Source organism: Mandrillus leucophaeus, unplaced genomic scaffold (genome assembly GCF_000951045.1).
Source record: "Mandrillus leucophaeus isolate KB7577 unplaced genomic scaffold, Mleu.le_1.0 Scaffold262, whole genome shotgun sequence".
Taxonomy (NCBI): domain Eukaryota; kingdom Metazoa; phylum Chordata; class Mammalia; order Primates; family Cercopithecidae; genus Mandrillus; species Mandrillus leucophaeus.
This window is the reverse complement of record NW_012102721.1, coordinates 1,767,751-1,774,268: the sequence shown is the minus strand read 5'-3', so window position 1 is coordinate 1,774,268 and position 6,518 is coordinate 1,767,751. Positions and strand designations below refer to the sequence as shown.

General features: G+C 42.7%; 1 pseudogene across 1 annotated transcript in view; it reads left to right on the top strand.

Moving 5' to 3' along the window:
* LOC105542590 overlaps positions 1 to 1,005 on the top strand; it is a 6,125-nt pseudogene extending 5,120 nt beyond the window's left edge. Inside the window, exon 2 of the transcript XR_001006500.1 lies at positions 917 to 1,005. The product of XR_001006500.1 is annotated as a putative uncharacterized protein encoded by BRWD1-AS2 (transcript). The remainder of the gene's footprint in view (positions 1 to 916) is intronic.
* Positions 1,006 to 6,518: the final 5,513 nt, after the last annotated feature.

Sequence of the window (6,518 nt, the reverse complement as noted above, 5' to 3'; positions counted from 1 at the left end):
CCCCCCCCCCTCCACCGCGCTTGTAACTCGCGCTCTGATTGGCCTCTCGTGTCTTGCCCCGCCCGGGTCTGTCCCCCACTTGTTCCTTAGGAATAGAATCATTGGTCTCTGAAGGTGGAGAAATGTTCTTGTGTTGAGCTTATTTTTTGTTTTGTCCGCAGCAGCGTCATAAAAATCTTGCAGCTGTGTGAATATGCTACTGTAATACTTGTGCTCTTTTCTCCTGTACAATATTTGTTGAACGCCGTAGAAAGTTGACTGATGAGTTTCACACTGATTTTGCTGTAGATAATAAAGTGCTTTAAATAGACACTTTTTTTTTGAGCTCGGTTAATCGTGCATTACAGTCTCATTTCTTTTGTGAACCTGGTTAACATCCCTATATAACTTGCTTTTATCTGTAGTTAACAGCAGTTGCAGGGATTCGTTTGTTTTTACTGGAGACATTTTTCAGGAATGTATTTTTGCCATTTCGTTATTAGGACAAAGGAAATTCGTTAATTGCCAGGCCATGTTCAGCATCTTGTATAAGGAAAACAATTGAGAGGGAAAAGAGCTTCTGAGTGATCTTTTACCACAGTTTGAAGACCTGTAACCCTTAAGCGGTAGAGTATGGTAGCAAGTGAAAAGAAGAAAAAACAGTTTTAGAAGATTACCGGTTTTGAATTAGAGACAACAAAAGAAACCAGAGGATATGTTATTTTCTTGAGCAGTTAAAACTTGAAGCCTGGTGCAAGTAGCAAGTAATTTTAATATTTGCCTTCTTAGATTTTGAAGTAAACACTTAAAAGTGGATGTTTTCAAGAAAATGAGTTACAGAAATTCTGATGATGGCAATTTGTTTTCTTGAGTTTGACATTTTGAGATAGTTTTTTTGTAAACGTTGAGGAAACATTTAAAGGACGCCCTCTTTTAGTTTTCTCCACGGATAATATAGCCTTATCGGTGAAGCGGAAAAGCATTGTTGGTTATGATGCTGTAGTCGTGCTACCTGAGAGAAAATAACTTGAAAGAAATGTAGTGCTGTAACTACTGGAAAAGTTACTTTTGAAATACATTTATAGGGGCTGGGTGCAGTGGCTCATAGCTGCACTCCCAGCACATTAGGAGGCCGAGGTGGGAGGAGCACTTGAGGCCAGGAGTTCCAGACCAACTCTGCCTCCACAAAAAATAAGTAACAGAAAAATTAGGCGGATGTGGTGGTGCGTGCCTGTGAGTCCCAGCTATTTCGGAGGCTGAGGTGGAAGGATCACTTTACTCTGCGAGTTTGAGGCTGCATTGAACTATCCTCCTGCCACTGCACTCCAGCCTGGGAGATGGAGCAAGGCCTAGTTTCTTAAAAAAACCAAAACAAAAAACCAAAAAAAATTTATATAAGATTTTTGGCTTTTGTTGCTAGAATTGCTTAACACCCTACTTACTGTTGTTTAAAGTCATTTAAATTCTGTGATAATACGGCTGTGATTTGGCTGTGACATATGGCATCTCTTATTGCCTCCCTGATTTGGTCTGTCTGGTGGGTATCCTTTCTTTTTACCTTCCTCTCTGCCCTCCAGTCCCCCAGGACTAAATGATGATGAGCCTCCTGTGTAGAGAATTATTCTTTTGTTAATGGTATATATATACCTTCTAAACTTTCAAAGTCTTTTAGAAATATCTTATTAAGAAGTATTCCAGGCCAGCTGTGGTGCTTGCACCTGTAATTCCAGCACTTTGGTGGGACGCTTGAGGCCAGGAGTTCCAGACCTTCCTGAAGTGAGGTCAAGGATGCAGTGAGCTCTGTTCAAGCCACTGTGCTCCAGCCTAGGTGAGCGAGACCCTGTCTGAAAACAAAAGCAACAACAAAGTTACTTCAAATGTACACAGATGAGAATAATATAATGCACCCCTCTATACCAGCAACAAATTTGAATTATTATTTTTTTTGAGACAATCTGGTTTGAGGAGCAACCTTGGCTCACTGCAACCTCTGCCTTCTGGGTTCAAGTGATCCTTTTGCCTCAGCCTCCTGAGTAGCTGGGATTGCAGGTACCTGGCTAATTTTTGTATTTTTAGTAGAAAAGGGGTTTCACCATGTTGCCAGGCTGGTCTTGAACTCCTGACTTCAGGTGGTCTGCCCGCCTCTGCGTCCCAAAGTGCTGGGATTACAGGCGTGAGCCGCTGCACCTGGCCAACAAATTTGGATTTTGAACATAACTAACTTGCTATATTTACTTTGGTTTCTGTTTGAGGTATACATATGTTTCAATAAACTATCAATGGAAATCTTCAAACAAAAGCAATAGAATAATGACCCACCCATTAGGTGCCTGTTTTCCAACTTCAGTGATTATGAGAGAATGTTGCATATTGCCTGCTCCCTTGTTTTTAAGCAAATTCCAGAAAGTTGTTCATTTCATTGGTTAATGTGTTGAAATGTTTTAAGGCAAATTCCAGACACTACATTTCATCTCTAAATTTGTCGGAGTTCTTCTCTAAAAAATAAGGACTCCTTATTATACCATCAAGTGCCAATATCACAGAGTCCATATCCAGATTTTCTTTTTGTTCCCTAGGTGTCTTTTTACAATTAGTTTTATTTAGTCTTCAGATAAGGTCCATACATGCACTGATTGATTTCTCTCCCCGCCCCACACTGGGTCTCACTCACTCTGTTACCCGGGCTGGGGTGCAGTGGTATGATCACAGCTCACTGAAACCTCCATTTCCCAGGCTCAAGCAATCTTCCCACCTCAGCCCTCCGCCTCCTGAGTAGCTGGGACCACAGGCATGTGCCACCACACCTGGCTAAGTTTTTTTTTTTTTTTTTTCCTAGAGAAGAAGACTCACTATGTTGTCCAGGCTGGTCTCAAATGCTCCTGCCAAAGTTGGAATTACAGGTGTGAGCCACCACACCTGCCCTGATTTTTGTTTTGTTTTTTTGAGATGGAGTCTCACTCTATCGGCAGGCTGGAGTGCAGTGGCACGATCTTGGCTCACTGCAACCTCCGCCTCCTGGGTTCAAATGATTCTCCTGCTTCAGCCTCCCAAGTAGCTGGGACTATAGGTACGCACCACCACACCCAGCTAAGTTTTGTATTTTTAGTAGAGACAGGGGGTTTCACCATGTGGGCCAGGATGGTCTCCATCTCTTGACCTTGTGACTTGCCCGCCTCAGCCTCCCAAAGTGCTGGGATTATAGGCGTGATTCACCGCAGTCGGCCCCTGCCCTGATTATCTTCAATCTCTTCTTATCTTGAATAGTCTTGTTTCTGTGTCATTGATTTACTGGAGACATTTATCCTGTAGAATGTTTTACATTCTGTATTTTCTGTATTTGTCTCATTGTTCCTCATGATGTTAACTTGTTTCTTTTTCTCAGTGGTTTTCATCTTCGGATTAGAATCATCTGGGGAGGTTTATAAAATCTGGTTGTCCATAGTATGCCCCAAACCAGTTAAATCAGAATTTTTGCGGTGGGACTGGACATCAGTATTTTTAAAAGCTTTTTAGATGATTCTAGTATTAGTGTTTATAAAGCCACAATTTATCTTAAACTTGTGACCATGCTGTTATTCCAACCTGTATTTAGGGGCAAGAGTATTTTTGGTACTTTTGCTTCTTTTTTTTTTTTTTTTTTTTTTTTTTTGAGACAGGGTGTCACTCTGTCACCCAAACTGGAGTGCAGTGGTATGATCTTGGCTCACTGCAACCTCTACCTCCCAGGTTCATGCAGTTCTCCTGCCTCAGCCTCTTGAGTAGCTGGGATTACAGACATGTACCTCTATGCCTGGCTACTTTTTGTATTTTTAGTAGAGACGGGGTTTCACCATGTTGGCCCAGCTAGTCTTGAACTCCTGACCTTCAGTGATCACCTGTCTTGGCCTCCCAAAGTGCTGGGATTACAGGCATGAGTCACCTTGCCAGGCCTACTTTTGCTTTATATAAGAATTGAAACCATGTGGGGTGACTAAAGCTGTATAGAGACTGGAGAGTCTGAGGTGGGAGGATCACTTGGTGCCAGGGGTTTGAGAGCAGCCTGGGCAACATAAGCAATACCACATCTGTGGAAAAAATTTTTATAAAACCTTGGTTTACAGGTGTGAGCCTCCTTGTCCAGCTCCCAAGTTTCTAGTCTCTACCTGCACTGCTGTATTGCTAGACTGTATCTCATCAGTCACACTGCCATCATCAAGTGTCCCCAGGTTACAAATGAAATACCTATAGAATGATAGATCTCTATAGTCAGTCACAATACAGAATCCGTAGAGGAAAGAAATTAGCTACCCTCAGGATGAAGGGTCTTTAGAGTTCCACTGTGAAAACTAAATAATAATGGGATTAGGCAGGAGAATCACTTGAACCCAGGAGGTAGAGGTTGCAGTGAGCCAAGATTGTGCCACTGCACTCCAGCCTAGTGACAGAATGAGACTCCGTCTCAAAAAAAAAAAAAAATTTAAAGGTAACTAGTCTCAATTCTTTTTTTTTTTTTTTTTTTGTGAGTTCTGGTCTCTTGTTGCCCAGGCTGGACTGCAGTGGCACGGTAATGAATGGCTCACTGCAACCTCAAACTCGTGGGGCACAGGTGATCCTCCTGCCTCAGTGTCCCGAGTAGCTGGGACTACAGGAGTGCATAGCCACACCCAGATAAGGTTTTTTTTTTTTCTTTTCTAGACAGAGTCTTGTGCTGTCGCCCAGGCTTGAGTGAAGTGGTGCCACCGGGCTCACTGCAACCCCTGCCTCCTGGGGCAATTCTCCTGTCTCAGCCTCCCGAGTAGCTGGGCCTACAGGTGCATGGGATTATGCCCAGCTAATTTTTGTATTTAAAAAAATTTTTAATTTTTTTAGATGGAGTCTCACTCTGTTGCCAGGCTGGAGTGCAATGGCACAATCTTGGCCCACTGCAACCTCCGCCTCCTGGGTTCAAGCGATTCTCCTACCTCAGCCTCCTGAGTAGCTGGGACTACAGGCGCATGCCACCACGCCCAGCTAATTTTTGTATTTTTAGTAGATACGGAGTTTCACCATGTTGGCCAGTGTGGTCTCGATCTCTTGACCTTGTGATCCACCCACCTCAGCCTCCCAAAGTCCTGGGATGACAGACGTGAGCCACCGCACCAGGCCTAATTTTTGTATTTTTAGTAGAGATGGGGTTTGACCATATTGGTCAGGCTGGTGTCTCAAAACCCTGACCTCAGGTGATCCACCCACCTTGGCCTCCCAAAGTGCTGGGATTACAGGTGTGAACTACTGTGCCTGGCTGACTGTGCTACCTTAAAAGACAGTAGTTACTAGTTTCCATAGGCTCACCCAACAACAAGTTTTTTGTATCTAAGGGATAAAAGTTGAGTGATTTGTGTATTTTTGGATCATGTGTCTCCTTACGAATTTTTGCTAGCTTACTGTATTGATTCCTGAGAAAGATTTGTTAAAATCTCCAACTACAGCAGGATGTGGTGGCTCACGCCTTTAATCCCAGCACTTTGGGAGGCCAAGGCGGGCAGATCACTTGAGGTCAGGAGTTCAAGACCAGCCTGACCAACCTGGTGAGACCCCGTCTCTACTAAAAATACAAAAATTAACCAGGCATGGTGGTCCATGTTTGTAGTCCCAGCTACTTGGGAGGCTGAGGCAGAAGAATTGCTTGAACCCGGGAGGCGGAGGTTACAGCGGGCGGAGATTGCGCCACTGCACTCCAGCCTGGGTGACAGAGCAAGATAGCTCAAAACAAAAAAACAAAAACGAGCTCCAAATGTGATTCTGGATTTATCGCTTTTTGTACTTTTTGAAACTGTTATTAGGTACATTCAAATTTAGGATTTTTGTTTTCCTATTGAATTGACCTTAAATATTAAAAAATACTTTATTCATCATAATCTTCTTGCCTTCCTATTTACTTTGCCTTACATTAAGATGGCCACGCCTACTTTCTTTTGGTTAGTGATGGCACAGTGCATCTTTTTCTGTCCTTTTCCTTTCAACCTTTCTGTGTTCACATATTTAAAGTTTGTCTCCTCTAAACAGCTTGTAGTTTTATGTGCCTTCTTTCAGTGATGTTTTGGTCATTTGTATTTTTGTTTTGTTCTCCAGACAAGTTCTCACTTTGTTGCCCAGGGTGGAGTGCAGTGGCATGATCATGGCACACTGTAGCTCTGACCTCCTGGGTTCAGCCTCCTGAGTAGCTGAGACTATAGATGTGTGCCATCATGGCCGGCTAATTAAAAAAAATTTTTTTTTGTAGAGCCAGTGTCTCACTATGTGGCCTAGGCTTATCTTGAACTCTTGGACTCAGGCAATCCTCCCGCCTTGGCCTCCCAAAGTGCAGGGATTATAGGTGTGAGCCACTGTGCCTTGCTTATTTGTATTTAACGTAATTACTTAAACGTAATTGGGTTTAAGTCTACCTGTTCTTTATCTCATTTCTTCTTTATTCCTTCTCTCACTTTTTTTTTGATTAATCAAGTATTATTTTAAGATGACAGCAAGATTTCGAAAACGTAAAAAGTATTCTACTTATTCTTTTTTTTTTTTTTTTTTTT